General features: G+C 41.4%; 1 pseudogene; it reads right to left on the reverse strand.

Annotated features, from left to right (window-relative positions):
• Positions 1-831: 831 nt before the first annotated feature.
• Positions 832-1,336, reverse strand: LOC115305516 (annotated as a pseudogene).
• Positions 1,337-16,494: the final 15,158 nt, after the last annotated feature.

A 16,494-nucleotide genomic window follows, 5' to 3' on the forward strand; every position in this document is an offset into this window, starting at 1 on the left:
AGTTTGAAGGTGGTTAATGTCAATTTTGGGGGGCAATACAATATTACCTGAATGTCATAGCACCTAACATTTTGTGTGATAACATATACTAGTAGTAGTAGACAGTTTCCAAAAATGTCTGTGTGGATATTATCTCATAAGAATGAAAGTCTTGGCACATGGAATGCAGCCAATCATGCTAAGTATTTCTGCCACCAACACCAGTCCTTTGGTAGAATGGCATATTTGGTTAAGGTTAGACAGCATAGGTTAGACAGCATAGTTCTGCTGGATAATAAGTCACATAACTAGGTGACTTTGCATAGGCATCTATATTTTTTCAACATAAATATTTTTCCCCTTCATTTTTTCCCCCTTTAAATTTTTTAAATCTTTATTTATTTATTTTTGAGAGGGGAGGGGGCAGAGAGGGAGGGAGATCATCCGAAGCAGACTCCAGACTTTGAGCTGTCAAGCATAGAGCCCGAGGTGGGGCTCAAACTCACAGACCACGAGATCATGGCCTGAAGTCATCTGAAGTCAGATGCTTACCTGACTGAGCCATTCATGTGCCCTTTCATTTTTTCCCTTTAAATTAGATCTGTAGACAGCCACCTTGTGTCCCCAACCAGATAGTATTATCAGAACTGAGACTTTATACAACTCTTCTCATTTCACAATTCTTATTCTTCATTTTAGAAATGTAAAAGTCTTAAGAGTTTGGTGCTAGAGCCGCTCCTGACCCTCCTGGTGCCCTTATGAGATTCAAAACACAGAAGTAAGAACACCTTCCTTCCACTTTTTACCAGGAGTTCATACACATCATTGTGAATTTTATCCATATGCTTCACATCTAATCTGTGGCCTCTAGAAAGTTGTTGTTGTTTTTCCTGGAGACGTCTGTGCCTTTATTGGCTGAACGGGCGACTTGAGGGAGGTGAAGTGCGACGAATGGGTGGCCCCGATGCCGGGTCTGCTGTGCTTCATGGGCATGTAGGTGACGGAGAACTCGCCCAGACAGTAGCCGATCATCTCAGGCTTGATTTCCACCTGGTTGAAGGGCTTGACGTTGTAGACCCCCACCATGCTGCCCACCATCTCGGGCAGGATGATCATGTCGCGCAGGTGCGTCTTCACCACCCTGGGCTTCTCCCTAGGGGCGCCTCCTTCTTGGCCTTGCGCAGGTGCTTCGGCAGCGAGTGCTGCTGCGCAGCCCACGGTCCAACCTCCGCCGCTGCCCGGCGCTGCACAGCTGCGTCAGCTGCCCGGGGGCCGCGTGCAGCAGCTGGTCCAGGTACACGCCGTGGTAGGTGAATTTGCGGAAGGGCTGCTGCTTCTTCTGTTCCACTTCTGCCATCTAGCCAGCTCTTCGGAAAGCGATAGTTTTCTAAACTAGGATAGAAAATCATTGTCTTAAGTAATGCTGCCTTCCTCAAATAAGCCTTTTTTTTTTTAATTTTTAAAAAATACTTCATTTTTTAACGTAATCTCTACACCCAACAGGGGGCCCAAACTCATGACCCGGTGATCAAGAGTCGCAGGCTCTTGTACTGAACCCATCAGGTGCCCCTCAAATAAGTTTCTTAAGTTGTCCTGCTGCCAGTTCAAGATAGCCTTGCAGGGAGGGACTGTGCAAGTAATGTGGGTCTTTTGCTGCAGTCTTTGGACCTCAGTGGTCAGCCTGGACTCTTACCCTCTCTGCTCCACACTTTGCCCTCTCCTCTCTTCCACATGGCTCTAGTGTTGTGCTGCATTGTTTTTGCCCTTTTGTGTTTTCAGACCGAAGGTCTTGAAAGGGGGTTATCCTTTCCCTAATCCTGTAAGACTTTCTCCAGTTTGTTTTGTCTGGAAAACATCAGGCTTTCTGTTTCCCTTAGATAGCCTGCTTTTCCACTCAGCATGGAATTTTCTGTTGATCTGCTCAGTTCTGGCTACTGCAGGTGAGGCGCAAATACATGCTTGCTCCCTTCCAGCCTGGTGTGGCTTCCAGAAGACCCGATGGTACCGTTCCCTTTTGGTCACCCCCATCCTCCCCATCCCACCCCCACCTACACTGTAGGATGCCTGAGGGAAGGAGGAAGTAGGGTCCACTAGGCTAGTCTTCTGCCCTACAGCTGTGTTTCCTCCCCATTTCTAATGCTTTCTCTCATTCACACTTTCCTCCCTTGTTTCTACTCCTAAATCAAGACCAACTTCTCTCCTTCTCTCCTTGCCACAGAAGCAGCACTTGAACCCCCCCCCCCCCCCCCCCCCCCCCCCCCCCCCCCCCCCCCCCCCCCCCCCCCCCCCCCCCCCCCCCCCCCCCCGCCTCCGCAGCCTTCAGGCTTGGGAAGAGCTCCTTCAGCAGTTTATCCAGGTGCCTGCAGGGCAGCTCAGTCCCCAGCCAACCAAAGTGCTAAGTAAGGTACCCAGCACGGCTCTTCTCTTATTGCCACAGGTGCTACTGCTAAGCTTGGAGGAAGCAGTTTGTTGTTGGGGAGGCTGGTGATGGAATTAGACACCCCCCCTCGCATTCTTCAAGGGAGCTGCCTCCCCAGATTTCCGTGTTTAACATTGCCAGCAAACAGGTGGTCACTCCACTGGAGGTGAATTCCTGGATATTTTTACCCAGCACCCCATAAACAAAGTGACAATGTTATTGGACGTGTCATACAGCCAGCCATATGAGTAATGTCCCCATTAATCAATTTGCCAAAGAAAACAGGTTGCTATCTAAGCTTGTTTGGAGAGATGCTAGTTATGTGAAGGAAGAAAAACTTAGGCATCTGCTTAAAAGTACACTGTCAAGATTAAAATGATAGACACTTGGTGACTTGTGTTTTTAAGCTGACTTTTCCCTATGCAGGACTGCACCAGCATTGCAGTTGACACTCAAGCAATTGTTACAAGAACAATTAATTGGGTGGTGGCTGTTCCACTGGGGTTGAGGTAGAGATAAAATGGAATCCAAGGGAGATGTGACTTTACTAGACTTGTCACTATACTATTAAGAAGTGCCATCCTACAAAGAAATCCTTCAGTTGGAGTATGAGTAATTCATGTTTTTATCCATCCACTCATTTATAAATGTACTGGGTGGCTCCTTCTCACCAGGCATTGTGCCCTAAGCTAGATACACAAAGATTAATGAGACAAGGTCTCTGCCCTCTAGAAGCTTACACACTAAAGGAGGGTTCATTTGCATACTTCTCTAAGTGTGTAAATGATTACATGCATGACAGCATGTTAAATGTAATAACAAAGGTATATACAAAATATAGAGAGGATCTAGGGGAAGTCTTTGCTGAAGAGTTGATTTCTGAGTCAGGTCTCAAAGGATGGGTACAAGTTTTTCGAGCAGGCAAGAAAAGAGACATTTGCAAAGGTATACTAGTGTGAAATAACAATGGGAGACTGCAGACACTTTGGTTTCCTTGTAACTTAGGCATCTCAGGAAATGGGAAGAGTAGTTGTCAAGAGCTAGAGCCAATTTGTAGGAAAGTGGATGGACTTTGAGGGTGTCATGCTAAGCGAAATAAGTCAGGCGGAGAAGGAGAGAAACCATATGTTTGCACTCATAGGTCTAACAGGAGAACAGGAGAAACCTAATGGAGGACCAGGGGGAGGCAAAGAGGGAAAGACAGTTGGGGAGAGAGAGGGTTGCAAAACTTGAGAGACTATTGAATGCTGAAAATGAACTGAGGGTTGAAGGGAAAGGGGGAGGAGGGAAAGAGGTGGTGGTGATGGAGGAGGGCACTTGTGGGGAAGAGCACTGGGTGTTGTATGGAAACCAATTTGACAATAAATTACTAAAAAAAAAAAAAAAAGAGCTAGGGCCAAAGGGGAGCCTGGGTGGCTCAGTCGATTAAGCATCTGACTTCGACTTAGGTTATGATCTGGCAGTTTGTGGGTTTGAGCCCTGCGTTGGGCTCTGTGCTGACAGCTCAGAGCCTGGAGCCTGCTTTGGATTCTGTGTCTCCCTCTCTCTCTGCCTCTCCCCTGCTGGTGCTCTCTCTCTGTCTCTCAAAAAGAAATAAACATTGAAAAAAAAAGAGCTTGAGCCAAAGAAGTAGACAGCAGAGAATGTCAAGCTTAAGAGTGGGGACTTAATTTGAGGGTGTATGGGAAGCACTCAAGAGTTTAAGCAGGAGGGGCACCTGGGTGGCTCAGTCGGTTAAGTGTCCAACTTCACTCAGGTCATGATCTCGAGGTTCGTGAGTTGGAGCCCTGCATTGGGGTCTGTGCTGACAGCTCAGAGCCTGGAGCCGGCTTCAGATTCTGTGTCTACCTCTCTCTCTCCCCCTCCCCTGTTCATGCTCTGTCTCTCTCTCAAAAATATATAAGCACTAAAAAAAAAAAATTGAAAAAAAACTTAAGGCCAATGTATAAAGAGGTGCTTTATTAAGAAAAAAAAAAGAGTTTAAGTAGGAGAGGCCTCGGTGTCTTAGTGAAGCTTCTGACTCTTGATTTTGGCTTAGGTCATATCTCGAGGTTAGTGAGATGGAGCCCTACCTTGGGGTCTGTGCTGACAGCATGGATTGGGATTCTCTCTCTCAATCTCTCTCTCTGCCCCTCCCCTACTCGCACTTGTTTTCTCTCTCTCTCTCTCTTTCAAATATAAATAAGCAAACTTAAAAAAAGAGTTTAATCAGGAGAGTAATAGTTAAATCTGGGGGAACTTGGCTCTTTCACATGCAACTGGTGCTTCGTTAGTATTTCTTATGTTATGTTAAAACATTTTTTATGCTATATCTTGCCATACCTGTAGCATATGCTATATGATGGTACGGTATATGAAATATGGAATTTTAATATTAGAGTATAAGGGCCTGGCCTCTACTCTTACTGATTATGTGATGACTGAATGAAGAGTCTGACATAAGTCTCTCACTCTTGGTCCGATGTGGGGAGTATTGGCAGAGCCATAAGCCCAAATTCCTGACTTGATAGGCTCTTTTTATCATGCACAAGCAAGAGGTGACAAAGGAAGTGTTGGGATGTCTCTACTGCAGCTACACGACAAAGCCAAATAAATGCTCCAGAGATTACTTTAACCCTTCTGTCACCCAGAATTTTTATTCAACCTAACATAGTATCTCTGGGAAAGGACAGAAAGTTTTAAAATATTAGTAAGTCTGGAATACACTCCAGAGAAGCCTTTTATTTCCAACTTGCTGAACTATGTCCATTTTGCAAGGTGAGTGATACCTGTAATGACCATATAGAAGACAGATTAAACATTACCCATGCTCTTCAGTTCCCCATGCCATGCCTATAACACATATTACCAAGAACTGATGGATGAGCAGATTGAGGAAGTGATAGATAAGAGAGACTGAATTTAGAATCTTCCATTTATTCAATAGAGTTGAAAATATATTAAAGGTGACAAAATAAAAGAAAACTCAGTGCTCTCTACAGAAATTTCCCTTAACTAGATGGGATTTCTCTTTTTCATTTGTAAAAGTAAAAAACAGTTAGCTTTCTATTTCAAAAGTAGCATGTGCTCCTGATAAAACATTCAGGCAATAAAGAAGGTTAGAAGGTCAAGGGAGAAAACCTCTCCTTCATCTCTCTGACTCATTCTCCAGAGTTAACCACTATATACCCTTCCAGAACGTTTCTACACACTACAAAAAGTATAGATATCCCCCTTTCATTTTTATACAAATGGAATTTTTTTTATTTGAGAGAGAGAGCGAGAGAGCACGTGTGTATATGTGCACATGTGCACACACGTGGAAGAGGGGCAGAGGGAGAGAGAGAGAATCTTTTTTTTTAATTAAAAAAAATTGGGGGGCACCTGGGTGGCTCAGTCAGTTAAGTATCCGACTTTGGCTCTGGTCATGATCTTGCAGTTTATGGACTCAAGCCCTGCGTCAGGCTCTGCGCTGACAGCTCAGAGCCTGGAACCTGCTTCAGATTTTGTGTCTCCTCTCTCTGCCCCTCGCCCACTCGCACTCACTCCCTCTCTCTCAAAAATAAACATTAAAAGATTTTGTAACATTTTTAAAAAGTTTTATTTCTTTATCTTGAGAAAAAAAAAACATGAGTGGGGAGGGGCAGAGAGAGAGAGAGAGAGAGAGAGAGAATCCCATGCAGCTCCATGATGTCAGCACAGAGCCCAACGTGGTGCTTCACCTCACCACCGTGAGATCATGACCTGAGCCAAAATCAAGAGTTGGACACTTAACTGACTGAACCACAGGTGGTCCCCACAAATGAATTTCTCTAAAACACACTGTGGGGCTATCTCAATGAACAGCACGTATTGGATGTTATTCCTTATCACTGTGGATGAGACACTATCTTCTTCCTTCAGCTTTGTTTTTTTTCCTTTCAGAATTTACTTTTTGTTCTAGTTTCTCTTTTTCCTAGTTAAACAATCAGAAATACACGACGTTAAATATAGATCTTTTGGTTCTGGTGTGAGCTTTTCCGTAGGACAGATTTCTAGAAGAGGAGCCTCTAGGTCCAGTATATGTGCACTTGAATTTTGGCAGATATTGCTAAGTTTCCTTCCAAAATTTGGGTAACAAAATATAATCTTCTACCAGTCATGCATGTCTCCCCACTTGCCAGACAACATGTTTTATCATACTTTTAAAGCTTTGCTAATTTGATACGTTAAAAATGGAACTTGGTGCTATTTTACTTTGCATGCCTTGAATTGGCAGTGAGGCTAAGTATTCTTTGTATATGTATAGTAGGGCATTCATATTTCATTTTCAGTCTACCAGTTGTGTTTTTGCTCATTCTTTTATGGGTGGTTGCTCTTTTTCTTATAGATTTCTAAAATCTCTCTCTATACTAAAGGAATTAGTACTGATATCATATGTGTTAACCCTTTTTTTTTTTGCCCAGATTGTTGTCTTTGACTTTGTTGATTGTTTTTTTATTCATAATATTCCATTTTAAGTAGTCATATTTATTAATCTTTTCTTTATGACTTCTGGATTTTATGTCATATTTAGAAAAAGTCTTCTCCATGACACGATTATTACAAAAGTTCTCTCTTCTGTTCCAGTACTGTTATGATTTCATTTTTATATATCTTTTGTCCACTTGGGACTTGTTTTTGATGTTCAGAGAAAAATACAGCCCTAGTTTTATTTTTTTTTAAGAAACGAACACTATTTATTGAATATTCTTCCTATTGATTTGGAATGCTTCTTTTATCATAAACTTATTTTGTTTGCACTTGGGTCAATTTCCACACTGCCTACCTCTTTCCATTGATCTATTTCAGCACATATCAACTATTTTAATTAGTGTAGCTTTAGAGCAAATTTTAAAAATCTAAGAGCCAAGGCAGTGCAAATACTCTGTATGATATTATAATGACTGATATATGTCATACATTTGCCAAAACTCATAAACAGTAGAATACTAAGAGTGAACCCTAAAGTAAATGTGTCAAGCAGGTTCTTTCCTGATTAAAAAAAAAGTACTATCCTGGGGGCTCCTGGGTGGCTAGGTTGGTTAAGCATCAGACTCTTGATTTCAGTTCAGGTCATGATCCCAGGATAGTGGGATCCAACTCCACACTGGGCTCTGTGCTAACAGCACAGAGGCTGCTCTCTCTCTCTCTCTCTCTCTGCTTCTCCCCTGCTCCCTTGCTCTCTCAAAATAAATAAATCAACATTTTTGTCTATATTTTGCAGGGTACAGATTTTTTAAAAATAAATCAACATTTTTAAAAAAGAAAGTACCATTCTGCTGAGGTATGATAATGGGAGAGGCTATGCATGTGTGAGGGGTAGGGATATATGCGAAATCTCGGTACCTTCCTCTCAGTTTTGTTGTAAGCCTAAAAGTGCTCTAGGAAAATAAAGTCTTAGAAAGTTAAATGAAATTAAAATTAAAAAATTCTAATAGAACTAATTCCCTTTTATCACTCTATTTTCATGTTTATACTTTTGGATGATCTATACTCAAGTGTCAATAAGAAATGTAACTGTATGTATGATCTGTTTGTACTAACAGTGGATGATAAGATAATTTAATGTTTCTTTGAAAAAAATTTTTAAATGTTTATTTTTTGAGCGAGAGAGAGGGCAAGCAGGGGAGGGACAGAGAGAGAGGGAGACACAGAATACAAAGCAGGTTCCAGGCTCTGGGCTGTCAGCACAGAGCTTGATGCAAGGCTCAAACACATGAACTGTGAGATCATGATCTGATCTGAAATGGAACGCTTAACTGAGTGAGCCACCCAGACACCCCTGTAATTTAATGATTCTTAATAGCCCATATGATTTTTATTGTTGTTTTCATTTCCAGTATTGCAGTATAAACAGCATCGATTCATATCTATTTTTCTGATTTGATAGTACTTATTATAATTTCTCTTTGTATAAATAAACTTCCGGCTGAAAGTCCTTGATGATGTCCCAGTGTTTATTTCGCCATCGTACTAAACCCTTTAAGATGCATGAGATCTGGCAGTGCCTACTGCAAATCGGAAACTCTAGGTCTGTACTAGAATGTGGATAAAGAAAGCTCATGTTCCTTGTGATTCTCACCCCACAATCCCAATAAGTGTAGGGTCCCAGAATCAACTTTTGTTCACTATCTTCTCCATACCAGGTATCTCCCATCTATGTATTTAGTTAGAGATGAAACTTTTTAGCCTTGATAGAAGAGAGATTTACCAAAAAGCACTTAGGCAACATCTGAAATCTTAGAAACTGCAGTCATTGTGGCCGAACTCTAACCCTTATGTGGTTTACCATAGGTTACATCCTCTTGAAGTCTACAGACATTCTGAGGTTCTCTTGAAACAGCTGTGAGTTACAGATCGGGGGTTCAGAAATGCAAAACCAGAAAGTTCAGAAATTGCAACCAGAAAGAAATGATAAATGGCTTGTTGGCAACCTTTGTCTTTCCTCCTCCTCATTTCCGCCACCCCTCTTCCCTCTCTCCTAAACAAGATCTGGAAGTTCAAAGTTAGATATCACCTCTACAGGATGGGCAAGAGAATTTTTTCATTAGGCTTCCAACTTCTTTTTTTTAAAAATATAGTTTATGGTCAAATTGGTTTCCATATAACACCCAATGCTCATCCCAACAAGTACCCTCCTTCATGCCCATCACCCACTTTTCCCTCTCCCCCACTCCCCATCAACCCTCAGTTTGTTTTCAGTATTTAAGAGTCTCTTGTGGTTTGCCTCCTTCCCTCTCCATAACTATTTCCTCCCCTTCCCCCTCCTCCATGGTCTTCTGTTTAGTTTCTCCTGATTCACATATGAGTGAAAACATAAAGTATCTATCTTTCTCTGCCTGACTTATTTCACTTAGCATAATACCCTCAAGTTCTGTCCACTTTGCAACAAATGGCCAGATTTCATTCTTTCTCATTGCCATGTAGTACTCCATTGTATATACAAACCACATCTTCTTGATCCATTCATCAGTTGATGGACCTTTAGATTCTTCTCATGATTTGGCTATTGTTGAAAGTGCTACTATGAACATTGGGGTTCATGTGCATCAGCACTCCTTTATCCCTTGGGTAAATCCCTATCAGTGCTGTTGCTGGGTCATAGGGTAGTCCTATTGTTAATTTTTTGATGAACATCCACACTATTTTCCAGCTAGGCTTCCAACTTCTAACTCCTGTTCATCTTGAAGCTTCAGGTGGGTACTATTTTAACTACCACCCATACAATAGCTGGGGAAACAGGAACAGATAGATTCCCTCATGAAACAGAATAGAATAAGAAGTAGCCATAAGGACAGGCCAAAGCCAGTGGCCTTGTGAAGTCATGAGCTCTCCCTCTGATTGCCTTCTGCCTGGATGCCTTAGATAGAATTCTTGAATTGGGCTAGAAACTGGACTAAATGATCTTTGAGTTGGGGTGTGTATGGGTCATGGAAAGATTCCCCAAAAAGGTGGTAGCTGGGATTCAGGTAGGCACAAAAGGTAGAGGAGGAGAAGAGAGAATAGCATCCCAAATGGAGGGAAGAGTATAAAAAAAGGCATAGACACATGACACAGTATAGCAGGAGCTATAAATAAATCAGTACTTTATTTCTGGAACAACGAATACCACGTAAGGTATGGTTGGAATGATGTTGGAGAAGTAAGCAGCAACCAGGTCCTAAGGGTCCTGGTAAGCCATCATCAAAAACCTGGGTTTTACCTTATAAATGTTTGAAGGGTTTTTTAATGTTTATTTACTTATTTTGAGAGAGAGGGTGTGAGCTGGAAGAGAGGCAGAGAGAGAGGGGGAGAGAGAATCCCAAGCAGGCTCCACACTGTCAGCACCAAGCCCAACATGGGGCTCTACCTCACGAACCATGAGATCATGACTTGAGCCAAAGTCAAGAGTCAGATGCTTGACTGACTGAGGGCTTTTAAACAGATGAATGATATATGGTAACAAAAATAGCCCCCTATATACATATTATAATGATGACCTTACCAAGAAAATACAAGAAAAATTTGAAATTAGCCTAATTCATGAAAGCTGGTGGGATTTTTGTCATTTATATGTTAAAGGATCATCACACCTATTCTAAGATTAACAAAAAGAAGTCTCTACCTAGCTCTTGAAACTGGGTATTGATGTAGATGGATTTATGTACTGGAAAGATCATCATGGTAACCTTGCAGGAAAATGTTTTAAGGGGATTGAGATTGAAGTAGGGAAATAATTTAAAGCATTATTGTAATTATCTAGGTAAGCAATGACATAGGCTTGAACTAGGGAAGTACTTGTTGAAAATACCTGTTGAAGACAAAACCAGCAGATTTGCTTGACCAGTTAGTGTAACATAATAACATAGTAAGTCAGCAGTGAAAATGTACCTCTCAGAAAGAACCACAATTGGCTGATAAGCCCAGCTCTGTGCTCTGAAGCCCATCACTGCTTCTTGCTGAGTCATGCTTCCAGAAGACTACTTTATTACTGAGTGCAGGAGGGTTACTAAGGCAGGCCCCTTCCTGGGAAATGTGGGACTTGTCTGATAAGCAATTTTAGCTCCATATGTCCCATCATTGACTGGATTAGACTGCAGTCTAAGATTTTTTACACTCAGTCAACTTCTACACTTTCCTCCCTTCTCCCTTCCTCCCTCCCATTCCTCTTCCTCTCTCCTTCCATCTTTCCCTTCCTTCCTTCCTTCACTTCTTCCATGATTCATAAGGGTCCAACCTATATCAGATTGATGGCTGTCCCAGAGATCCTGAACCAAACTTATGGTGGATAAGCTTTGAGGCTCCAGAGTCACAATAATCTGGATATGAATCTGGTTGTATCATTTCTAAATATGAGAGTTCAAGTGACTAATTCAATCTCTTAAAAGTACCAGTCTTCTCATCTATTAAATCATGATAACTGCTGTGAGGATTAAATTAGTCAGGCTTGTAGAGTACTTAGCACAGTATCTGGCACATAGCAAGTGCCTGTGAAGTACTAGCCATTCTTATTATCAGAGACGGGGAATGATGGAGAGGAAGAAGTCAGGGTAATTCTTCAGTTGCTGGCTATTTATAATATATAAAGTGATCATAATATTTTACTCAAGTTAATCCTCCTTTTGTATACACAGATAATCCTTTTGAGTACAAAAGACACTAGGAAATCCTTTCCTCCCTATTCCTAAATTTCTTGCCTCCTCCAGATTTCATGGCTAATTGAATATATATCATTAAATGGTATGTCAAAATGGACATAAAAAAGACTCCTTGACTCTGGAGTTGAGAGGGTGGCCTTTGTCCACATTACCCCCAGGCATACCTGTTCCCCACAAGATATAAGCGGTGAGAATATTCTTTTGCCCTGTGGAGGAAAGTCTCATTCGAAAGCTCCTTCATGTAAAAAGGGAGAAACCCTGTCCACCTTCCTTGAGGATCTAAAAGATCCTCCACATTAAATGCTTTTTATAGAGTTTTATTTAGAACAATTGAGCTATTAAATAGGAGATGCCAAACACATTGCAAAGTATATTAGAAAATGATCTTCCCCTTTCCAAAACACCCTTAGGAAACTGGAGACAAAACCAGAATTCAAACCATAGACTGAAATATGGAGTTAAAACTATTAAAAAAAAAAAAAAGGAATTGAAAAGGGAAATGCAAACTCCTGAACAAAATTTTAGGAAATTTATGGTATAAACCTGGGGTGTGAAAAATCTAGGTGAGGAGTGTTTATATGAAAAATACCATGGGCTTTACATTAACCACTAGTTCCATGGAGGCAACAGTGCAATTTTGGCTTATAAAGAAATGAGTGTAGGGGCACCTGGGTGGCTCAATTGGTCAAGCGTCTGACTCAGGTTGGCTCAGGTCAATCCTAGGGTCATGAGATCGGGCCCCATGTTGGGCTTTGTGCTGAGTATGGTGCCTACTTAAGATTCTCTCTCTGCCCCTCTCCCTTACTGGCTCTTTCTCTCAAAATAAATAAATAAATAAATAAATAAATAAATAAATAAATAAATAAAAGAAAATAAAGAAATGAGTGTAATCTTAGGCTGCATAGTGGAAGTACAATACCTTAGTAATGAAAAACTTCAGTTTTCCCATCTGCAGAATTAGGTGCTGGATCAGATGACTTCTGAGTCTTGTACAGCTCGCTCTCTCTCTCTTTTTTTTTTTATGAGTATATGACCATGACTTTCAAGTTCTAAACTTGAATTCCTACATTTTTCAGGGAATGACCACAGAAAAGATTTATAGGTGTGATGAAAATAAGTGATTCATTTTTCTGATTAACTTACAGCTTGAATTGTCTCCAAGGGAAAAGAAAAATAATCTTTTTGTGTGAAGTGACCCACAGAGAGCTCTCAAAATGAGTGTGGCAATGGAATAAACTTGTGTACATCTATTTCACATCATGTCAGGCTTTATACAAAACTATTTTTCTTGAGGTGGTGAGCTTGAGCAACCAGTTTTTCCTGAAGTTTGCCTGATAAATATGTTTGTGATGAGCTGTACTGTCATCCTTCCATCTTGCCATAGCCTCGGAGGGCTCCTCCCAAGCTGACTAGCTGCTTACTGAGTTTGGTAATCAAGGATTTCAGAGGCAGAGATCAAGGTCAATATGGGGCAATGGGCAGAAAGGACTAGAGAGCCCTCAGTCTCAGGGTCCCCTTAATAGGCTCTGCTGAATGAGGGCTGAGAAAAGGCATGGATCTGAGATTTTAGCCACAACATAATGGGTAATCTGTAATGGTTTTGTGGGTAACTAATGAGCTCCCCCACTCCATCCCTGCTGCTACCATTCTCTTCTGAACCCCTCATCTGGCATTTCCAGGCATTTCAAACATCTTTTGAGAAAAAGGGGGCAGAAGGGGGCAGAATCATGGGGACAGCAAAGCTTTAATAAAAATAGAATTCCAAATATGTCAGCTGGGATCTCTTTGTCTAGCTAAAAGAGATTTAGACCGTGGATCAGAAAGCCTGCATCATCTTCTAGTTCTGCAATTAACCAGGTGTATGCCCTGGGGCAAGCCACTCAACAACCTTGGGCCCTGTTTCCTTACTTGTAAATGGGGAGGAACTCTACCTAGTTACTTCCAAGAGTCTAGGACCCCTGAACTAAGACCAGCTTGTATCCTGAGCAGGAAAGGAATTGTACATAGGCTTGGAGGTGATCTCTGTGAAGCCAATTAAAAAGGACCCTAGAACTTTAAAAAGAAGTATCCGAAAAGCAATAAGCAAGAACTGAAATCACAGGACTCCCAGGTTCTTGTCTCATATCAAGTCCCTCCCAGGTATTGGCTGAGTTGCTCTGTGTCTCACTTTCTTAATTCTGTCAGGCAGAAGAGGTCACAGAGGGTGGGGCTATGGCCAAAGGATCATGTTCTCAATGTTCTGGAAAAAGGACAGAGGTAGCAGAAAGGCCAGAGAGGAGTTTCTACTGCAAATTGACCACAGTTTGACTCTCCCATTCTCTTTTCAGATTGGAAGGGAGGTAAGAACTGCTACAGCATCCCTGGCTTCTTAAGTACCTTCATTCCCTCAGTAGCACAGCCACCAACTTGGGCAATCGAGATCTTGGACAAAAAAAGGGTAAGTCCAAGCGATGCTAAATTAAATGGACTTTTGGAAATGTTTGTGGGATCCATAGACATTTGTTTTTGAAAGGGGGGAGGCTTTCCTTTTTTTTTTTAATTGTGGTATAAGATACATAACCTGTATTTTACCATTGTAATTGGTTTTAAGCATACATTCAAGCGGAGAGGACTTTTTTGATGACTTCAGTTCTCTTCCTATGCTAATACTGTATACTCCTTTGCTAGCAAAGTTCTTCAGGGTCAGATCAGCAGGGGCTCCTCCGTTAAGCTGGGTTGGTTCCTGCAATAGGGAACCACCCAAAAATACCAGAAATGTGGCAGGAGATCATTCAGTGGTCATTTCTCCTTGATGTGAGTAAGATCTCATTTCTTGCTGTGTCCCTTTAATTTTTTATCTCTCTGCCTTGGCCCTAACAACTTGTCCAGACCTGTGGCTTGCCCTTGGGCCTGCTTTCTTTTGTTATGCTGCATTTTTGTTTTCTGAGGACTCCTGGCTTATTCTGAATCTGAAAAACCTATTTTCCTTGGGATCTGACTTGTCTGCCCCTTCCGTGGTCCTGCATCTCTTGTTAGATGTGACTGACAGCTTCTGCTCTCTATCTGAGCTCCAGCCCCACGCCTCTGATTGCCCACTGGTCATTTCCTCTGGAATGTGCCAGTCATTTTGTGCCAAGCAGATTGCAACATGTTAAACACAACCTTCATTTTATTTTTTTTCCCACAAACCAGCTGCTTTTATAACCTCTCATTCCCTGTCAATAGTCCATTAAGTCATGTAGACCAGAAGCAACCTCTCTGATTTAATCTCCCTTCATTGCCCTCAGCCATTCATTCCTTAAAAACAATCAGATTTTCCTTCAAATATTGATAATTGTTTCTGTTTCTGTCTTTCCTCTCCCTCCCCCCATGCTAAGTTTTAGGTCCTTACCACCTCTCATATCATCTAGTGCTCACATCCACTCTTTCCCCAACTCAATTTCCTATGCCAGGTATAGACCTATCTTTATTACTCGAGTCATGTCTATTCAAAACCCTGAAGTTTTTAAACTTGTCCCATCATATTGGCTGCTTGCCCTTTTCAGGTTATTCAAGTTTCCCCTAAATTGATCCCATTCTAGACAATCTTTCTACCAGGCAGCCATGTTGTAATGGAAAGTTTAATAGACTAGGAATTAGTGGGCCCTGCTTTCAAATCCCAGCTTTGTACAAAGCAGAACCCCCTTGGGCAATTCACTGACTCTTGGAGACATGGATGCCCATTTGCAAAATGGGGATAATAATGCTTCTGTCATAGGGAACTTTATGAGGATTTAATGAGATAATATGTGTGGAAGAAAGTTAGCATTGTGCTTAGAACCCACATTTAAGCTGATTCCGTAGGTTTGAATCCCGGCGTTTCTGTCAATAACTATGTGACCTAGAGAAATTTCCTTAACCTTGCTGGGCTTCATCTTTTTTGTCTGCAAAATGGAGACATTAACAATGTATATGTCATAGTCTATAGTGATGATTAAATTGAGATAATATATGTAAAGTGCTTAACACAATTCCTGGCACACTATAAACTCTAATAGGTGTAAGCTGTTATGATTATGTGCAAAATATTTAGTATAGTGCTGGACACCTAATCAGCACCTAAAAAATATTTGCTAACTTTGCTAATGAATTCATCACATCTACATGATCTCATTTCCCACTAATTCTTGCTATGCACATTCTTGCCGCCCTTCCTCCAGACCGACTGTCTTGGCTTTCCATGAATACATCTTCCACTTTTCTTGCCTTTGGTTATAGTATTTTTCTTTTCTAGAATGTCATAATTTCTCTTCCCTGCCTATCCAAATTCTTCCCATTCTTTAAGGTCTATCCTAAACTTTCCATAAATCTTTTTCTTAGTACTTCTGTACTTAACCAATTTCTCATTCTTTTGAACCAGTTACCCTTGATTTAGCATCTGTTACACTTAGATATAATTTCCTGTATATTCTTTTTGTGTCTTCAACTAGTTTGGAAAATATTCCTCAGTCTAGCATTGTTTCAGAATACACAGTAAATATAGTGAAGATTTAATCTCCAAGACTACTGTATTGACTCAGCCCATCTCTTGGGATCACATTCCTTGATTGTATTTAGGGTAGAATTTGGAGAGAGAGACACACACTTTGTTGTCCAAGGGTGAGGAAGGATCCAGCATTTTGAGCTAGTTTTTCAGACCTAGAGTCACTTATCAGTAGAGTACATCTGAGGATGGGCAGATTGGGGGTGGGTGGTTATAGAGATAAGGAGTTCCTACTACATTGGACAAGGTCCTATGGCCTCTGGGTCAAAGTGTTGCAGAAATACCTAGGCATGGGGTCTCCGCAGGTAAGGGGCTGGAGGCAGACTAAGAGGTGACTAAGACAAGGAAAGTGTCCTCATTCAAATCTGTTTCTTGCTGTGACAGGCTTTGCCTTTAACTAGTTTCTCAAGCTTCTTACACCTTACACAACACTTGCCCTATTGAGAAACTGGTTTTGC

Source organism: Suricata suricatta, chromosome 10, assembly GCF_006229205.1.
Source record: "Suricata suricatta isolate VVHF042 chromosome 10, meerkat_22Aug2017_6uvM2_HiC, whole genome shotgun sequence".
In the NCBI taxonomy this organism is placed as follows: domain Eukaryota; kingdom Metazoa; phylum Chordata; class Mammalia; order Carnivora; family Herpestidae; genus Suricata; species Suricata suricatta.